At 38.8% G+C, this 21,676-nt stretch overlaps 1 protein-coding gene and 1 non-coding gene across 3 annotated transcripts in view; one reads left to right on the top strand and one right to left on the bottom strand.

The window, feature by feature from the left end:
• atp2b2 (ATPase plasma membrane Ca2+ transporting 2) overlaps positions 1 to 21,676 on the top strand; it is a 1,022,617-nt gene that overhangs the window by 235,742 nt on the left and 765,199 nt on the right. The window lies entirely within an intron of this gene.
• trnaf-gaa (transfer RNA phenylalanine (anticodon GAA)) lies at positions 10,037 to 10,109 on the bottom strand. The gene has a single exon. It is a non-coding gene; the product is annotated as a tRNA-Phe (tRNA).

Genomic DNA, 21,676 nt, shown 5'->3' with positions numbered 1-21,676 from the left:
TTGTGAATTCCACGTAATTACACACATTCATGAACATATTATGCTGGCCCATGTTAGTCCATCACCATATATAGCTGAAAGAAACAATCGCACATAAAATTCCAACATTCACGTTTTGATCCTGTCTAACACTTGCAAAAGAGCTTTATGGATGAGACCTTCGGCGAGACAAAGCGTAGCACAGGCAACCATTTTACCAAACACCTGAGCTCGGTTCGCCAAGGCCTCTTGGATCTCCCAGTTGCTAACCTTTTTAACTCTCCTTCCCAATCCCACACTGACCTTTCTGCCCTGGCCCACCTCCATTGCCAGAGTAAGGCCACATGCAATCTGAAGGAACAGCAACTCATATTCTGCTTGGGTAGCTTACAGCTGACTGTATAAACATTGAATTCTACAATTTTAGGAACTAAACTACAAACATTTGATGCACACCCATTTCCCCCTCTCCCCCCACCTCCTTCCCCTTCCACCTGCATTCCTATCACCTAGCTTTACATTTCGTACCGGTTTTTGTTTTTTCATCTCTGGGCTTTGTCCAACCATCTGTCAATCGACACCCCCCCCCTCCCCCCCCCCTCCCTCACCTGTATCCACCAATCACTTGCCGGGCTTTCTCCCACCTCTTACCTCTCTTCCAGCTTTCTTCTACCATGACAATCAGTAATGATTGTCTTGAAGGAGAAGGACAATCCTGACCCGAAATGTCACTTATCTATGTTCTCCAGAGATGCTGCCAGACCATTGATTTACTCCAGCTCTTTGTGTCTGTTTTTATGGATGACAAGTCTGACGTCTGCTGGGTACTGCTTTATTTTTAACAGTTTGTTTTTAAGGATACCTATTGTCAGAAACTCTTTAACACAATGCTCATGGATACTTACCATTTGCAGAATATCTAACAAATTAGCTTCATGGCTTATATTTTATTGTCAATGGCAAATCATTTCCCGACTCGCTCTCTATCCTGACCTAGAGTTGGAATTTCCTTATCGAATTTGGATCTGGCACAGTGGCATTGATGATAGAGCTGTTGCCCACAGAGCCAGCAACCTAGGTTTGATTCTGACCTCAGGTGCTGTCTGTATGGAGTTTGCACATTCTCCCTGTGACCGTGTGGGTTTCATCCAGATGCTCTGGTTTCCTCACGCATCCCAAAGTCGTGCGGGTTTGCAGGTTAATTGGCCTCTGTAAATTGTCCCTAGTGTGTAAAGAGTGGATGAGAAAGATGGGTAACATAGAACTAGTGTGAATGGGTGATCGATGGTTGGCTTAGACATGGTGGGCTGAAGGGCCTGTATCTATGCTGTATTTGTAAACCAAAACAAAATTCGGATTTGCTGGCCAAAGCTATCCAGATCCTTAGTGACAAAGGGCACCATGAGTAAAACGAGTCAAACATGTTGTGCCAAGAAACAATTGTAAGAAATATGACAGCCTGCTAAGTTGTGCCCTTGGCGTTAAATCAGTTAAAAGATTTAATAAAGCTTAAAAACGTAATAAAATTCAATTTCAAAGGATGCAATTTATCTAATTTCCTTTCACATCTTTTTTCCTTCCAAATGAATCAAGACATTTTTGGCAAATTTCTTGGGTGGAATTCCAGGGCAATGCTGAGGAATCGGTACAGGTTTGTTCCCTGTTGCTGGGCTGCAGGCTGTCCAAATGGGAAATTGCCAGCCAGCCAAAACTGAGTCTTAAACATTGGTGAGAAAATTGAGAGGACTAAACTTAGTGGCACTTATAAGGGGAAAATACTAATATCTCTGCATGGAAGTACTGCAATTTTACAACAAAATCTGGACTATTTTAGAGACTAGGACAAAATAATATCAATGCTTTGCATGTTGACATTTTAGGCGCCTATTGCTTAGCGCCCTTTTTCTGCACGAAAATGGTGTGCAACAGTGTCTTGCCCAGAGTAGGGGAATCGAGGACCAGAGGACATAGGTTCAAGGTGAAGAGGGAAAAATTTAATAGGAATCCGAGGGGTAACTCGCTGCCAAAGGAGGTAGTTGAGGCTGTGACTATCCCATCGTTTAAGAAACAGTTAGACAGGTACATGGATAGGACAGGTTTGGAGGGATATGGACCAAGCGCAGGCAAGTGGGACTAGTGTGGCTGGGACATTGTTGGCAAGTTGGGCCGAAGGGCTTGTTTCCATACTGTATCACTATGTCTCTAATATATTGATTTTAAAAACATTGAAGAATCATCCTTTCTGAAGTCTTCCTATGAAAAATTCCTGCAAATGGATGATAATATTTGAGCTCTAAAATCTTCAATACATTACATTGTGGTAAATCATTTTTATATGCATGATTAACATTACGATATCAGTAACTGCTAATGTGTGCTCAGTATTGCTGCTGCTGCTATGTTTAAATTATTAGGTTTGTATCTCCATTAGGCATGGAGTTTGCTGAATAAATAGGTCAGGCTTCATACAGGGCGGAACTACTGGATGTATCCTCTTTGAAGTTGCATCGACAAGAAAGTTAGAGTAGGGAATTGTTGTAATGGGTATACTGTATATGGACAGGAACATCATTTACTATAGTAAAAAGACCATTTACTTTACTTTGCAAAAAAATGTATTTAATTCCAGGTGATTACATTGTAAATCTTACTAGATAGATTATCAACAGGTATGGCGTTGTGTTAATTCAAATGGCTAAAATGTCAGGAATGATTGTTAAACTTTGAACCATAGTAGGTTGCCACTTATAAGACTGTCTCACATAGTCAGACTGTAATACATTTGCCGGTGATTACTGTGAGCTCTGTCATGAATAGCTGATGTAAATGTAAACTAACTTTTGTAAATTAACTGCTGACAGCATGTACTTGCAAAGTCCCTTTGGAAGAAGATCGATGGTCACTGAGAAACTTCCATTTTTTCCTGAAAGCATTTAAATATATGGGTCGAAGATAGACACAAAAAGCTGGAGTAACTCAGCGAGTCAGGCAGCATCTCTAGAGACAAGGAATAGGTGACATTTCGTGTCGAGACTCTTCTTCAGGCTGAGCATCTGGAAAGAGGGATTATACTGAGATACGTAGAGAGTTATTCTGTGGGTCTCCAGGTGTGCACATTTTTCTTTTACACAAGGGGTGTAATTACGAGCAAGTTGCACACTAATACGTACATATGTTTGTGATTTGACGATGAAATTACCAAGAACAAAAGCCATATTTAATGGCATAGTTTCTTAACTACTCTTTTCAACACTGAGTTGGTAAATCTGTTAACATGGTCTTCACTGAAGTATTTGGGATAATATTCAACTGAAACGTGAAACAGACCAGTGGCTTGGTAAAGTTGAATTTTAGTTTTTAGTTTTAGTTTTAGAGATACAGGGGGGAAACGGGCCCTTCGGCCCACCGAGTCCGCGCCGACCAGCGATCCCCGCACATTAACACTATCCTACACACACCAGGGACAATTTACACATACACCAAGCCAATTAACCTACATACCTGTACGCCTTTGGAGTGTGGGAGGAAACCGAAGATCTAGGAGGAACCCCACGGGGAGAACGTACAAACTCTGTACAGACAGCATCCGTAGTCGGGATCGAACCAGGGTCTCCTGCACGGCAAGTGCTGTAAGGCAGCAACTCTACCGCTGCACCACTGTGGCAACCCAATGGTCTCATTTTCATCCATGTTTACTGTCACGTTACAGTCCATGCTGTGAAGTTGACGCATTTGTTTTGTAGTTTCTGAATGTAGCCTCAAAAGTGCAGGTGGAAGGGGAGCAAACCAAGAGAAGTGGATTATTGTGGAGTTAGACACATTTTTTAGTTGGATTTTTTTGCATAAAATAGGCCACTAATCTCCTCAGATTTAGAGGATCTGACTTAGTGTGAAGCCATCAACAACTCTAAAATAATTCAAAATCAATTTGTGGTTTTCATTTTGTTTTTGAAAAGGTCACACTTCTAATTGTTTGTGTGATTTGTATTAGCTGGAAACCAAACTTGCATTTTGGAGTACTAATGAGGCGAGGACACATACCATGAGTGGGATGATCAAAGGGAGCTCTGAGGAACCGAGGTACTTTGAGATACAAATCCAAAGATCTTTGAAAGTGGCAGCACAGGTGGATCATGTGGTACAAGGAATGTTGGCCTTTATTAATTGGGCATTGACTAAAAGAGTGGGGAATTTATGTTCCAATTTTATAAAACATGAGCTCGAGTACCCGATTCCTTTCCGATCACCACAATATAGGAAATATGTGACAGTGCTGAAAAGGGTAGAGGAGATTCAGCAGAAAGTTGCATGGAATGGAGCAATTCAGTTAAGAGGAGAGACTGGAGAGGCTTGTTCTGTTTTTTTTTCTTAGAGGGAGGGGGATAAGAGGGGACAGGATGGAAGTATTTAGAATGATGAGGGATATGGATAGGCTAGATTGCAGGAACCTCTTTCCCCATATCAGAGGTAGGTAAAACTAGTGGACATAGATTTGGAGGAGAACTGAGGGAGACCTTCCTCACTCAGAATGTGGTTAGTACCTGGAATACACTGCTGGAGAGAGTGGAGGAAACAGAGTAGTAAATGCCGAAACACTTGAATTTCCCAGGCTTTGAGCGCGATGTTTCAAGTGCTGGGAGATGAGATTAACATGTATAGGTGCTGACAGGTTGGAGTGGGCATGGTGGACTGAATGACTTGTTTCAATGCTGTGTTACTCTTTGCCTATATTATATGGGGCATTTTATATCCCTTTTGTAACCTTCAATAATAGTTTCACAGCCAATGAATTGCTTGTGAGTTATGAAATAAGAAACCAATGTAACGTTTTTTAAGTATAAAACATTTTGCTATTTTACCAACATCACAGAATTTTTATGCTTCTAACATCAAATAATTCTTTGAACTACTTTTTATTTATGAGAGAATGTTATGTGTCAAACTTGGCATAAAGTATAAAATGATTTGCACCTTTAGTTTGCATTTGTACATCACACATATTGGTTCTGTTTGAAAATATCGCACTACCCTACTATCAAAAGAATTTAATCATAAAGCTCCAAGAAGGTTGATACAAGTTGGTGATGTGCATGAAAATTTGCTGCTTGTTCATTATTATGTTGGCATCGAGGTAACCATTGCAATTTTAGCAGAGCTGTGCTGGATATAAGAAAGATTTTCCTCTGCTGTTTGCAGGATCTATAAGTTTATTTTAAATAAGGTAACTCTTCCAAAATTAGGAAGATACAATTAATTTCAGAACTTGCAATTTTACATTTTTACAGACAAAGAATAGCACACGTTTGGAATAAAAAATGCAAGTAGGGGGACAAGGTCAAACGCATCCTATTGCTTGAAGAAGATGGGACTGATTAGATGGGAGAAATATTTTTTACTTCAGTTTGAATCTTTTAGTTGCATTGGTCTGATGAATGGCCACATCCTGAAATACCACTTGTCCATTCCTTCTGCATTTGCTGTTTGACCTGCTGAGTTCCTCCAGCACTTTGGGTTTAGTTCAAGATTTCAGCATCAGCAGTGTCTTGCGTCTCCATGACATTTCCTTTTCTTGTTTGAATGGTGAATGGTCTAAGGGTATTTCTAACATGACCTACTTGTCAAAAACTGGTTGGAATGGCAATGGAAAGAAAAGTCGTGGAGTGGATGCCATGTTGAGTCTTTTCTACTGAGACACAGAGACACCTGAAGGGGAGGAAGTGAACTGGAGAATGAGATGGAAGTAGCTTTCAGATGAATTGTGAAGGCTAGATGTTCCCCTGCTTTCTGAGATGTTTGAATAAGGCTACTTCCAATTTGGCAGTGGCCTGAATAGTGTTACAATTTGGGTATGAGTATCGGCCCCATTAAATTTGTCATATCTTTGTACATTTTATATCTGGAAATGGGCACAATTACTTTTAATGTACACCCCCAGTAGTTGCTATCTTTCTGGATGAAACTTTCTGTAATACTTTTCTTCTTTGGAATATCTAGGTCACTCACCGACTCTGACTGAAGACTGGTAGTTGCATCTGTCCCTTCCAGTAGTGTTGTAAGTAACTGCTGAGATGTACATGGGAGAGCCTAGTTACAGTCCCATCAGTTGGGAAATGACTGGCCTATACTTCAAAGTTTCCCATGGCAGCACTTCAAGGATTGACTAATGCGGTGATATGGGGAATACAATTACAAAGTCATGTCCTACTATTCTGCAGTGCTGTAATTGCTCCCTGTTCACAGGCCTATTTTTAACTGGAAATTAGGTTACTTTCACATCACTTTACCAATGTCAGAGAGGCGTCTTTATCTCTGCATTAGTAGATGCTTCCATCCTAAAAATAGGTCATCCTGGCCAATGTCCAATCAATACATTTATACAGCAGAATACTATTTTTACTGTACAACATAGAATTTAACAAATTTAATGTGCGGGGATCGCTGGGCGGCGCGGACTCGGTGGGCCGAAGGGCCTGTTTCCGCGCTGTATCTCTAAATCTAAAAAAATCTAAAATCTAAAATTTAAGCAAGCAAGTTATTAATTAACTATTTGCTGTCTTCCATTCAAATTGCTTGCAGTAGGACATGGACAGCTATCGATGAGTGGTTGATACCCATTGATTGCATGTTTAGCAGATATAACACACAACACACTTCCATCCATCTGTCTCGTTGGTATCTGGATCATGGCATTTTACGCGTTAGAATCTGTGCTTGGTATATTACCGACTTAGTAGTTTGTTACCTGTTGATTATGAATAGATTAACATTTGAGTGACAACAGCGCAAACAAGCACATTTAGTATTTGTGCATGAATTAATTTGATATAATGCACTGTCCCAAAATGTCAGCTGAAATTATTTTCCTTAATTTTTTTATCTGGATTTTATCCGGATTGGAAAGTAGCGCTTTAAATCTAATATTAGTTAAGCTGCGTTTGATTGAACTGCTCCCATCATATGTGGGCTGCAGAAATAATTAGGAGTCAGTTTGAATATCTGGAACATTCGTCTCTTAACCATTTTTTTTCTCTAATGTGAAATATATTTAGGTGACCTATTTTCTTCCCCTCTGTTCCCATGTGAATAATGTAAAATATTGCCTTCTGATGTTGATGCCTTATTCATACCTGGAATTTTGTAGGATGTGTTAAAAGAATAGAAATCTTCTGGAGAAAATTGGCAGCATTCAGGAAGTTATTTGTATACAAGGCATTTGAATCACAAGGCATAATTAATCCCATTTCAAATCAAGGATGTAGATGAAATTATATAATTTTGTAATTGTTGAGATCTGTGGAACTATGACGAATGAGGTTTGAACGCAATGCAAGCTCAAGTCTTGTCTATATTTCCCATTGACCAAGACTTGAGAATGGTGACCCACCCTGATAGAAGTGTGTGGACCATCTGCAAAAACAAGTAAGGACCTCCAGCTTCAGCTTTACTGCCCTACATGTACTTTTAAGAAATAGTCTTGATGTGTGGTTTTGGACATGATTCAAGGTTTTCTCTAGAGACGATAGCTTTGAGCAAGAGAGGTTTATGCAGATATCCCCATGGCAACAATGTAGAGTTAAACAAGTCAAAATTCGGAGCACTTGACCAAGCCTCCTGATAGGTTATGCAGTGAAAACAATTATTAACAACATTAAGGACTTGCCTTCTCTTTGTAATATCCAACAACTAGATACATTATTGAACATCATAGACCTACAAAACATGAGGCAAAGACAGAAAGATACCTAACTGAGTGTAACTGTAAATGGTCCTACTTGTTGACTTTCCTCAATCTTGACCCTCAGGTTCAAGACAGCTTGTTTCCTACAACCATCAAACTCTTAAACCACGCTGTACAAACAAAACCACAACACTTTCTCAACAATGATCGACTATGGACTTTATTTAGTGTAGGAAAATAACTGCAGATGCTGGTACAAATCGAAGGTATCACAAAATGCTGGAGTAACTCAGCAGGTCAGGCAGCATCTAGGAGAGAGGGAATAGGTGACGTTTCGGGTCGAGACCCTTCTTCAGACTGACTTTATTAAGGTTACTCGACACACTTCAGTTTGCACTATTATTGTCTGGTTACCTATCATTATTGATAGTGCCCTTTGGTTCTTAATTTCTCTTCCCTTGGATCAAGACTTAATGCATTCACCTAATCTCTACCCCCAAGGTAAGTGAATGTTGGGGGTATTATGTAAACTTTTACTCTTTTGCTTCGAGTAGCATGAATGTTTAATTACATAATTAGCAGGAAAAATTGCTGTTTTCAATTCATTCTCTTCATTAGTCTCTCCTCTGCTGAAACTGGGTGTACAGGGTGAATTGTCTTGGAGTCAGTGCAATGGAGGTTCAATAAATGCTGGGGAAAAGATATTGCGATAGGATTCGCCTATACTCATTGGAGTTTAGAAGGCCAAGAGGAGATCCCATTGAAACGTAGGCAAGAGCTTCAGGACATCATGTCAGGATGAGGAGTCAACTTCTGTCAACTTTCTTCTTGTCCCTCCCATACTTGCAGTCTCATTCTCTTTAACTGACTGCTAAGTTCCACGACATACTTGCGTATGCTGTCCCTTACTGGCTCTACTTCCTCTCCCCCCATAACTATTCCATGTGGTAATTGCATTGCTTGTCCCGTCATTAGTTCATAGGGTGATAGTTCGTTTGGGGGTTGCTCGTAATTTTATCAAGACTGTAGGTAGCACATCTACCCATTGTTGTTGCTTCTCCCCTAGGGCCTTGACTGCTATGCCATACAATTTTCATAGGGTGCCCAGGATTGTACTCTGCGCACGCGATACACCATTGACAATATTTGGCAATGTCCCTTCCCATCCATGGTCACCACCAATCCCTTTTGATTAGGTGGGCCATGGTCTACCTTCCAGCATGGTCCATTCCATGGTGGAGGTCGATCAGGGTCTGCTTAATGCAACAGGTGGCTACCACCTTTCCGTTCTTTCTCCATATCCCCTTATCATCAGGGCTGGCTCCCTTTCCTTTCCATGCTTTCTTTTTCCTGTCACTTGTATCCTGATTTTTATTTAGGATTAGGATAATTTCAAAAATGTTCTGATTCTTCCTGTGGACTGTGGATGTTTTGTCATCGAATAATTTGAAAGTGGAGATCAGTAAATTTTAATAGAAAAGACCAAGTTGGGCCCAAACGTCTCCTGCATTGGTGCAGCACCCTGTCCTCCCCCCCCCCTCTCCTCAACCCCGTCCTCCCCTCTCCCTTCTCCCCCACTCCCCCTCCCCTCCTCCCCTCCCCCTCCCCTCCTTTTAAACTTTAATAAGTGAATAACTTAAAAAATGTAACACCGATTTCAATGAAACTACTTGCATTATCACTAAAGTGACAACGGTGAGTAAGGTGGGCCTAAAATTGTCGCGCTATCATGTACCATTTTGGCTGAAGTTCAGTCGCAAACAAGATAACAAACGAGAGTTTTAGCATACAGATGGGTGGTACATAAGGATGTAAATGACATGCAGGAGCAGCTAGATTTTATTGAATGTGGAAGCAGATGAGGAATTTATGATTTTTTTTTCCTGTTAGTTTTTTGCAAGTTCTTATGCCCACATGTATAACTCAGTCAGGCAAAGACTCTTGCCAATCTTTGGCTGTGCTCTTGATGTCATAAAATATTTTATGGGTACATATGGTCCTTTATAATTTTGTTATATCTGTAGCTAACTAGTCAGATAGGAAATATTGCATCAATTCAATACATTTTTCTGATAGTTTTCACTTACTAAACTTTACTAATTGTGAAGAGGGCTGTGATTGTGTGCAGTTCTGGATGCCATGCTAGGGGAAGGATGTGATTAAGTTAGAGAGGGTGCAGAAAAGAATCACAGGCATGTTGGCTGGACTGGAGGGCTTCAGTTACAAGGCAAGGTTAGATAAGTTCATTAGTTCATTAGTGATAGGAGCAGAATGAGGCCATTCGGTCCATCAAGTCTACTCCGTCATTTAATCATGGTTGATCTATCTCTCCCTCCTAACCCCATTCTCTTGCCTTCTCCCCGAAATAAAAGCCAGTATTGCCGAAACCTGGGATTGAACCACGGACCTTTAGATCTTCAGTGTAATGCTCTCCCAACTGAGCTATTTCAGCTGATCTGCTGGGTTTGTTTGCTTCGGAGTGAAGGAGGCTGGGGAATGACCTTATCGAGGTTTATAAGATTACGAGGGGCACAGATAGAGCAGAAAATCACATTCTTCTTCCCAGGATAGGGGAGTCTGAAACTAGAGATTTAAGGTGAGAAGGAATAAATATAAATGGGATCTGAGGGGTATGTTTGTCAGACAGAGTGTGTGGTATATGGAATGAGCTGCCAGAGGAGGTAGTAGAGGCAGGTAAAATGTTAAAAAGACATTTGGACAGGTTCATGGAGAGGAAAGGAATTGAGATGTGGGATGAGGGGGCTGTTCGTGTGCTGTACGTCCCTACATTTTATGTGGGGCCCAAGGCAGGAAAATGCCTGGCATAAGATAGGCATCTTTGTCAGCATGGATGAGTTGAGCTGAAAGGCCTGTTTCTGTACGGTATTAATATATGTATCCATGAATCTAAAGCAAATATAGGTTAACGTGTTTTTATGCACAGCTTAGCTGAGGACAAGAGAGATTTTTATCCAGTTCTGTTTGGTCAACAGTGAGTGGGTAGAGCTATGTACTTACCTACATCATATCTGTACATGCTGTCAATTTCCCCAGTGAGAAATCCCTTCCTGAAATTGTCGTGACATTACTGTCTCACCATGGGGAAAGGAAATGTTTATGGGAATTTGGAAGTGTAGGTTAGGAAAAGAAGAACAAATATTTGACAGACGACCTTTAGCTTAGCTGGCTGTCAAACATGTCAGAAAAATCCTAAATGTTTCTGACTGTCAAAGAAACAAAAATACTAAAACTGAATTAAATTGCTCATATATTTGAACTGCCAAAATAAGGCAAGTACAAATACATGCTAAATTAATTTTATTACATGTATATATTTTATTTTTTACCATCTATACACTAAAACTCTAATTTGTTTGTTTGTTCCTGAACTACAGCCAAAACGGTACACGATAGCACGACAATTTTAGGCCCACCTTGCTCACCGTTGTCCCTTTGGTGCTAATGGAAGAAGTTTCATTGAAATTGGTGTTATATTTTTAAAGTTATTCACATTTTAAAGTTTAAGTCTATCTCCTAGGGGGGAGGAGGGAGGATAAGGGGGGTTGAGGGGATGGAGTGGGGGGAGAGGTGAAGGGGAGAGGGGGGGATGGGGAGGGGGGATGAGGGAGGGGGAGGGAGCGGGGGAGAGAGGAGAGGGGGGAGGGGGGGGAGGAGAGGGTGCTGCACCAATGCAGGCGAGGTTTGGGCCCAATAGGTCCACTTGGTCTAGTATTCACTAAAACTGATGATTCAGTTTAAATTGCTCAGCAGTACTAATGGCTCGTAACTATTTTGATGATGATTTGGCATTTGTGAGAGAGAAGTAGTTATGATTCCTCTTTTTATCATTATTTCTTTAAAGTCACTCAATGTTACTCTTGCATTAAAATAAATGAAGTTGTAACTAAATGATCATCAAAAGGTTGCTGATGCATATTCCCAGTGAATATTTAAGCTGCTATCTTTAATGATTTGGATCAAAGTATCAGGTTATTGTCATTAACAAGCTATCCCAAATCCTGAAGATGCAAAAATCTCATTAGTGCAATCGTCCTTAGAATATTGTGTGCAGTTTGTGTATTATGGCTTCAAAAAAAATGGCGATTTGCAGGGGTGAGATTTTGGGTGTAAAGATGGCTTTATGATTTAACATAGTTAATTATTTGGGCAAGCCTCATTGAATTAGCTTCATACTTACTGGGAAAGAGAACATAATCAAGATCTTCACACTGACAAGATGCATAATTAATGTCGAATTAAATAGTTTATTTGCCAGGATTGTGATTGCAAAGCCAGAAAGTTAATATTGATAACTATTCCCCTACTGTGAAACAAGGGTTGGCCCACTTATGGAATCTTGCTTTGCAATTCTGATAACCTGGACTATGAAATGAAGATAGGTTCAATGCAATCACCAACTGCCACTTATGTGATTCATATATTATTTTTCTCACGTTATTATTCACGGTCTAGTTGTGCAACACTTGCTGAGAACCACTCTGGCCTGTTTCAGCGCTTCTGGAAGTGCAGCTTGAATACTGAGGAAAGTTTACTAATGAGCTCCACTTCAAGAATAGGCTTTGAATTACTTGGTGTGTAATCATTGCTTTGCAAAACTGTGTAGGTTTTGTGACATGTGTACTGAGGTACAGTGAAAAGCTTTGATTTGCATCCTGTCCAATAACATCAGATAATACAATAATAAATACAATCAACCCAACCTCAAGGACGAGTATAATAGATAGGGCAAAGAGGAAATTATATAGTGCAGAATATGGTTCTCAGCATTGTAGTGCACCAGTTCCATCGACAAGTGCAACATCTGCAATGGAGTAGAAGTGAATCAGATAGTACCCTAACTTATGGGGGGAGCATTTAGAAACCTAATAACAGAGAGGAATAAGTTGTTTCGCTAGGCAAATGCATCATCTTTTAACTTCCATAATAAGTTGCAACTGTATTGATAGTGCCATTGATAATATCTGAGCCATCCAATTTGCCTTTGCTGCAAAGTTTTATCATTCCAGGATTTCTTCCATGTAGTGTTACTACACAGTCTATCTACCACAGTCTATTACCTATTGACAAATAAATGTGATTGGTTAGCAATGTATTTAAATATTCTAGATTTTGGGAACATTTTTGAAGCAAATACACGGCTGATGTTATAAAATGGGTGTGTAAAAAATATAACGAAACATAGTATTAAGAACCTGTGGGTGCTCTTTCAGTTACTAATAATTGAAGCTGAAAGTTCAAACCCTATGTCTGATAAAGGAAAGATATTTGCATGAAACAGGTAGTGATGTTCTTGAATTCTAATGGCCAAGGTTTCTTTACATTAGATGTGATTCCAAGCCCTGTTGATAAATCCCACCGGTTCTTTTGGTGTTCCTTGGTGGCATCTTGGCCAAAGGATCCTTCGCTATGAAAGGTAGTTGCTTCCATTGCTTTACAACTCAATTTTGCACCTGGACTAAGATTAGATTGGAATGTGAAGCTTCAATATTCTGATAGAAACAAAATTGAATATCAGTGACCAGGTGGTTTGCAAGTAGATTCTACTTGGTGAGGCCATTAATAACCTCTTGCATCCCTGATTAATTGTGTAGGAAGAGTTATAGCTGTCAATTGGCCAAGTCAACTTCATCTTTTATTTAAAAGATAGATTATATCAGAGGACTTTGGTGTATTGTTGGACAGATGGCAGTCATTGTTGTACTAACACATCTTCATAAGAGCAGTTGTTCGTTCTTGCACAGTTTTACCATGTTATCGGGCTTCACATGTTTTTCTGAGCCTAGTCCACTCAGGTGTCTGATAGAATAACATTGAAGTGTTTTCACACTGAATTGGTAGATACTGGTATCTATAATAATGAGGACTGTGGTAAAAAAGACATCAGATGGCAGTTTTGATAATAATCAGCTTTGTCCCTTATGTTCTCATTTGAAAAGAGGAGACAGATAGACAATAGGGTGTTCACTTCATATTGTTATTAGGAGAGTTCCAAGTCCTGTGTAGCTATTAGAATGCAAAGCATGCAGAGGTGTTATTCAGATCAATGATGAATGAGTCTGGAGCAGTTGTCTATGATGCTCTTGGTTGATTGGGTCAGTGGAACTGGTCTTTCAGATTGGTCACTATTCTCAGATGCTCTGATGACAACTTACCTGATAAGTGACAAAGATTCCTGATAGAGTAAGACAAATCAAATCCTGATAATTTACCTTGATCTTTGTCAATTTGCCACTCAGCTGTCTTACCATTCACCTTCATGATTTTATTTTACTATTTTATTATTGGTGGCTTCCTCATCCATTCCAGAGGGTATTAAAAGTTATCAGTGATATATTGGACTGAAGCCATATACGGACCAATATGGCAGGGATGGAAGATCAACATTTCTTCTATGAAGCTTTATGGGTCAAATTTCTGATGCACTAGCATAGTTTAAGAAATATGAATGAAGGCAGTGGAGGCCAATTCTCTGGATGCTTTCAAGAGAGAGTTAGATAGAGCTCTTAATGATAGCAGAGTCAGGGGATATGGGGAGAAGGCAGGAACGGCCTGATTGTGCATGATCAGCCATGATCACGGTGAATGGCAGTGCTGGTTCGAAGGGCCGAATGGCCTACTCCTGCACCTATTGTCTATTGTCTATTATCATAATTCATCAATTCCCTCAAGTTCGATAGATTGTTGGAAACATTAACGATAACTGAATAGAAATGCATGACTATATGACAGTCCGACAGAAAACATTAAGAAGCTGATTAAGAATGGACTGCTTCTTGGACTCCTCGGGGCTAGTCCACTACAGTGGTACACTTCTTGTCTATAAAAGCAAAGTGAATTTCATCCAACAAATCACTCTCCCATTAGCATTAATAGCAAAGAGATAGAAAGATGCTATTGAGCAGCACCTAACACACCAATAACTTTCTTCCAAATACCCATTTTTGGTATTATCTGTACAAGGTGGTTTCAGACTTCACTGTGACTTGGCTTTGAACATGAATCGAAGAGTTGAATTCCACCAGTGAAGTGAACATGAGTACTAGTGAGTAACCTTTACATCACTACAGTACTTGAGTAAGTCAAGTCAAGTCAATTTTATTTGTATAGCACATTTAAAAACAACCCACGTTGACCAAAGTGCTGTACATCAGTTCAGGTACTAAGAAACGAACATACAATGGCACACAAACATAACAGCACATACATAAACAGTTCACAGCACCCCCTCAGAGGGCCTCAAACGCTAGGGAGTAGAAATAGGTTTTGAGCCTGGACTTAAAGGAGTCGATGGAGGGGGCAGTTGATGGATGGGGAGAGGGATGCTGTTCCACAGTCTCGGAGCTGCAACCGCAAAAAGAGTGACATTGAAGAATCCAGGTATAACTGAAGTCAATGAAGTGAAAACTCCTCACCAGCTGGAAACATGAATCATCTGAAGGAAGGTAATTGTGACAGTGGAGGAGAAATGGGGATACTTATTGTATTCACCCTTAATGCCTGAAATAGCGGACCAATTCGTGTCTGCACATGGTATGGCCAGGATGTGGATTTGGGCTGTTAATTGCCAAGTAATAGTCAATACACAAGTGCAAGGCAATGGCTACTTACTTCTGCCACCCTGTAGCATTACTATCCTCAAGTCTAAAAACAAAGTTGCAGTTGTCCAAAAATGTAACTGGACCAGCTCCAAGTTCTTTAGCTATAAAAGCAGACCAGAGACAAGGTAACTGCAATAACTAACTCACCTCACGGCCAATTAAATTATTTTGCTATCCACTGAGTATAAAGTCTGGGGTATGATGAAAACCTCTCTTGCTGGTGGATAACTGCAGCTTCAACAATGTTGAAGAGATTGACTACCTTTAAGAGAAAAGTAGCTCACCCGATCAGAATGTCCGACACTACTGAGATAAACATGCATGTCTTTCACCATCTGTGCACTGATAGCACTTGCCATCTACAAGGTGCAGTAGCGCAGTTTGTTAAAGCTTGCTTTTCTTTGAAAAACCGTACACACCACAATACTTCCATTATTTAAATGCAGCGGCCAAATGGGAACACCAACTCCAAATTGCTCTCCGTGATATAATATGCAAACTTGGAAATATAACACCATTCCTTCATCATCAATATTGAAAACTTTGAGTTACTTGTTTAACAGCTGACCAGAGACGACAGTGCATTTGAACATATGCTTTGCCATTACTTTCTGAAGGGAATTAGTACTGGCTCTGCTAATGATACCCACTTCCAGTAATCTACTATAAAAAATTTATTCAGTAATGCTAACGTTTCTATTTGGTTGAGAATATAAATAATTTAAGATGGAATAAGTAAATGTGCGGTCAGTGACGCATTTGAAATAACTCTACCATATCGCTACTTTGATTTTTAATCCTTCTTTAGACCAGTGGAAGTTGGGTTTGGAGATATTTTTATAGTAACCAAAGTAAACTGAGTAACAGATGTATTTAATTGAAGAGGAAATTAAATGTAATGGTATATTTATCATTTCCTGAGAGTAAATGAACAATAAATCAATTTAAATAACATGCAAGCCTATCGCTGCGCCATGAAACATGTTACACTGTGACCATGGAGACAGAATTATAAATGTGATTGAATGCCTATTTATTGTTTAACACTAAACTTAGTTACCACAGTAGGAAAATTGTGTTTTCCAAGCAAAATGAGCAATAAGGTTTCCAGAAGTAATTTATTACCAGCTAAGCTACAACCCATGTCAAGATCGTATTTTTTTTAAATGACTTTACATGTTGACAGGAAATTTAAATGCCAAATTCAGAGCCTGAGAGTAGTCTTTATTATAATTTTCTTCATAAAGCAGAGAACTTTTCCTCCACATGCTAATGACCTATAAGTATAATGCAACACATTCATATTTCACTTTTATTTTAAAGCTGAAATAAAGCAAGTGTAATTGAGATAACTTTTTCCGTCAAGCCAAAGGCAACGAAATGGAGTCTTGTGGATTCACTGCAGAAAATAAATCCAATTAATGTACTAAACCTTTTTGGGAGATTACTAACAGTGAAGGATGCTGATAATAAATTGAATAATACCCATTTTTGCAATGTGTAGTTTGAAGGCCACAGGCAACTTAAAATTTCAGATTTTCAGAACTAATTGAATTAAAGGTATCACAAAATCTTCAAAAGAGATAGTTTACTTTAAAAGACATCATCAATTAATTGCCATACAAATCCTTAATTTTAATATATTTGAAAATGAATATAATTGCTCATTAGAAAACTTTAAAAAAAAATTCAGAGCATCTTTGCATTAAATATATTGACCAAAAATCATGACCTACCTCAACTAATGTGCGATGGCTGGATGTGGGCATATTTTGATTTTTATACAGAACATTTCCCACTGGCATCCAAATGGAAATTAAACTAATGTTAGCAAAGTCTCTATATGGTCATGGTTTTGTTGGGCTCCATTCAACGCCTGGTGCATTACTAAAATAGTGGGAGACTGTCAGCAACTTTGCATTGTTTTTCTGAATTGAATTCATATGACTTTACGCTTCAGTTTCCCAGGCAAAGCCGAATATGTTTAAAATAGTTTAAAATTATGTACTGTAACTGGTGCTTGTGTGGTTGTAACAACGTGAAAGGAATTTAAATAGTTTTAATACAGTGCGGCCGTGAGGTGAGTTAGTTATTGCAGATTATCTTGTCTCTGGTCTGCTTTTATAGCTAAAGAACTTGGAGCTGGTCCAGTTACATTTCTGGACAACTGCAACTTTGTTTTTAGACTTGTGGTTTGGGAATGTGTTCGTGACCGTGGACTTTTTCCAGTTTATCTCAATCTGATTCACCAGGTGTATAATATGTCTTTACTCGTCCAATTTTCAGGCATAAAAATGCACATGAAGGAAAAATTATTCCAGTGGCTCCTTTGACTTACATTTATGTCTCCTTTGTTGTGTTCCGTTTTGGTTGGATGTCCTAATATGCGTGTAAAAACATAAAGAATGCAAGGGTATTGTAGCAGGAGGCCATCTGGTCTTCAAGTCTATTCTGCTTTTCATTGTGATCATGGCATATCATAAGCCTCAACCTCATCTCTGCACCAGATCCCAATTCACCTGCCCTTTTAGATATGCAGCTTCCTCCACTCTAAATATCTAAAATGAACTCGCTTCTGCAACTCTCTGGGGCAGAGAATTCCACAGATAGATTGGGGGCAAAGTTAGAAATAGATACATTTTAAGATGCAGAGAGGGAAGTAGAGAAGGCAAGAGATTGCCGATGAAATTTGGCATCAAGCTTAAAGATTTAACAGTTACATGCAGAGGCATGATGCAGCCTTCCAGTCTAATCATTGTTCAACATTTTCAAAAAATTAGTATTTCCAACATTTTTATTTTACTCTTTGAGCATTCAGAGGACCTTCCATAAATCATTTCAGATGATAATTTATCTTCCCATATATATATTTTCACTAATTTTCAAGCTAAATTTTGTTCTCTCATCTGTTCCATCACCTACCTTATTATCCCGTTTGTCATTAATCCTCTCCTGTTGAACACCCTATCAAATTTTTCTATTTATTTCCCCCCTTCACCTTCTCTTTTCTCTCGATCTCAAATTTTGTCCATCCATCCCAACTTTGCTAAACGCTCATTGACCTGAAACATATTGACAATAAATTGCTTTAGCACAAATAGAGTTAACATTTTCTAAATATTGTAGTTTTCAATTTGCATTGGAATTTTATATTTATTTATTTTTAAATTCAATTTCAAGATGTGAGCATCACTTGCAAGGATAATATTACTTCACCCCAAATTACTTGTCCACCTCAAATTGATTTTGAGAAGGTATTCTGCTGAAGGTATTCCTACAGTGTAATTTGTAGGAAGTTCCAGGGTTCAAGTCCAGTAACAAGTCATGATAGTATGCAGACTGGATAAAAAACTGAAGATGGTGGTATTCCACATGGCTGGAGGATGGCATAGCTTTGGGAAGTGCTGTTGGAGTAACATGGGTAAGCACTGATTGTTCCTTTTGTAAAAGGGTACACACAGTAGCTGCTACACATTAGTGATGAAGTGATTGAACTTTTAGGGTGGCTATGGGCAGCAATCAAGCATTTGATCTGGTGTGAAGATTCTTGAGATGTATTAGTGCTACACTCATGCAGGTAAGTGGAAATAATTTCACCATGCTCTTTACATGTGCCTTTAGATGGTGGATACGTCTCATGGTGTTTGAAGGTGTGTCACTTGCCACAGGATATTCAGTCTCTGACCTGTTCTTGGAATGACAGTTTTCATGTGACTGGTTTAGTTTAATTTCCGGTAATAATGACCCCCTAAGTACATTGATGATAGGGATTTGGTGATGGTAATGCCATTGAATAATAAGATTAAGTGATGAGATGCTTGTACTGGGCATGGGCATTTCTTGGCATATTTGTGATGTTAATATTACTCATCATTTATCAACCTATGCCTGAATATTGTCTTGACCTTGCTGCGGCAGGCATATGCTTTTTCATTTGGTGAGGAGATATACTCGTAGAAACAATGTTCAGATTGAGCCTCTGCAGGATTTACTTCTCTGCAGCTAGGTATGGCAGAAAATAGCATTCAAACCAATGACCTAAATTTAATTACTCTGCAAAATTTAAGTAATTATCTTCAGACACAAATTACTTTTAATGTTTTAGAATGTGATATTTATTTTCAATATGAATTTGGTGCACTGACTTCAAATGTAACCCACTGAGACTTTAATAAGAATAAGGATCCGATGACTATTTTCCTGTGACTCTCCTCTAAGGACAATGGCCTGTTTCCTTTATCTTTCTTACTTCTTTGCATATCTTTCATTCATTGGTCTTTATCTCTCCACATCACTGTCTATATCTCTTGTTTCCCTTATCCCTAACCAATCTGAAGAAGGGTCTCGACCCGAAACGTCACCCATTCCTTCTCACCAGAGATATTGCCTGTCCCGCTGAGTTACTCCAGCTTTTTGTCTCTATCCCCTCGGTGAGGCAGGTATGTGAAAAAATAATAATCAAACAGGCAGATAATATGAATTTCATTTTGGATGAAATAGTGGGCAGGGTACCCTATCAATTGTTTCTTGGTGTTTTCAGCATAGGCCCACTCTCACCCACACTCCACCATACTGCCAACGAGACTCTCGCCTCTTTTTATTCTAGCCCTGATTTTAGTCTAACAACTCATTGGCATAATTTTCCCCGAGTATCTCACATTGTCACATTGAATATTAACCAATTTTATTACCTTTTATTTTGAAAGCCTTTTTTAATAAATCTTGTGCCCTTGGAAGGGCAAAATATTAGTTCCGGGAAATTTATATTTTCCCACCTTATGTGGGAAATACAATGCTGGCACAATCTATTTTCAGATCAACATTTTGAAAAATGAAATAATTTATATAGTACCTTCTCTGTTCAGAATATGCAAAGAATCTCTTTCCTCTGTCCCCTTCCACCCTGTCTCGTCTTCAGCATCAGCAATTATTCAATTTTCCTACAAAAAGCCTTTAAGTAAACTCAGAGGAAGATGTTGACATATCTATTAAAGTCAAGTCAAGTTGACTTTATTGTCATGTTTATTGGCATATGCAGGAGGTACTGGTAAATCTAAATGATACATAATTAAACAAATTCCACAGGATGGAGGCGTAAAACAGAATTATAAAACAAGTCCACGGTGGAGCAAGAGGTGGTTTGTCGTGTTCCATTTTCAAGGTAAGGTTAGGGCTATGCAGGTTGGTTTAAAAACCTGATGGTTGCAGGAAAGTAGCTGTTCCTCTACATGGACTTCAGGCTTCTGTACTTCCTGGCTGATGATAACAGCATTAAGAGGGCATGAGCTGGATCCTTGATGATAGATGTGGCCTTCTTGTGGCAACGCCTTATTTCGGAAGCAGGATTAAGAATATCCAACAAGCAGAAGAAACTTTCATGCTATCTGCATTGTGAAAGTTGAATCAGGAGCTTGCCATTACAGGTTTAAGGTGGAATGCACATAAAAACATAAGATGCGCAGATATATTTTAGGGGAAACTATACAAATACATGATGATGAAAGGAATTAGAAAGCTAGATGATGCAATGAGATGGAGTAAGAACAGATCAGGTCAATATGAAATATCTAACACTGTTCCCCCGAGTGATTTTTTGCAGTAAAATACAATACGGACCTTGAGATTTGATCTCAGAAATAAGATGAACAGTTAATTTATTCTGCCTTCCAACTAATTATCTATCAATCAAATCTTTTATCTCCAATATCAATTTTAAATATTTCTGTAAATTTTATAAATTTTAAATATTGCTTCTGTTTTTTTTTCTCACCTTTTATCTTCCATTGCTTATTTGTTTATCTGCAAATTCTTCAATTTTCAAGTAGATATATCCCTTATTATTATCTTCATGTCAATGACATTTATATAAGAATAAGTATCATTTATTTTAATTAACACAACGTTTGAGTTGATAACTTCAGATTGTAGTCAATAAATACATGTTCAATGTCACACGTCAAGTTGAAGATGATCAGAGTATTATATAGGCCACACAAATTGCACATTCATTTTCTATTTTTTGAGCTCTGTTATCTGACCTACCCCGATCTGCCATAATAAGTAGCCTCTATACATATCGGTCAGGTACGGAAAGTTTTCTGCCAAATATTCCCATCTGCATCTCCAATTCATCAGAAAGTCAAATGAGAGGTCACTCAGACAATGTAAACTGAGTTAAAACTGCTAACTTTGATTGGATCCTCTTTCCCCTGAAGTTCAGGAACCTTTGTTCCTACATGTAAATTTTTAAAATTCATATCCAAGACTCAAACTGAGAGATGTTTCACTAACTCGGGATTTCTTTATTGTTTGGACCAACCAGAGCAGCTTCCATTGTGCCACAATAAATTGCGATACCTCAATAAGCAGAATTTATGTTAGGATTTAATGTGAGGTGAAT

Source organism: Rhinoraja longicauda, chromosome 17 (assembly GCF_053455715.1).
Source record: "Rhinoraja longicauda isolate Sanriku21f chromosome 17, sRhiLon1.1, whole genome shotgun sequence".
Classification (NCBI taxonomy): Eukaryota; Metazoa; Chordata; class Chondrichthyes; order Rajiformes; family Arhynchobatidae; genus Rhinoraja; species Rhinoraja longicauda.
The sequence above is the reverse complement of the archived record's forward strand: the minus strand, read 5'-3'. Positions and strand labels throughout refer to the sequence as shown.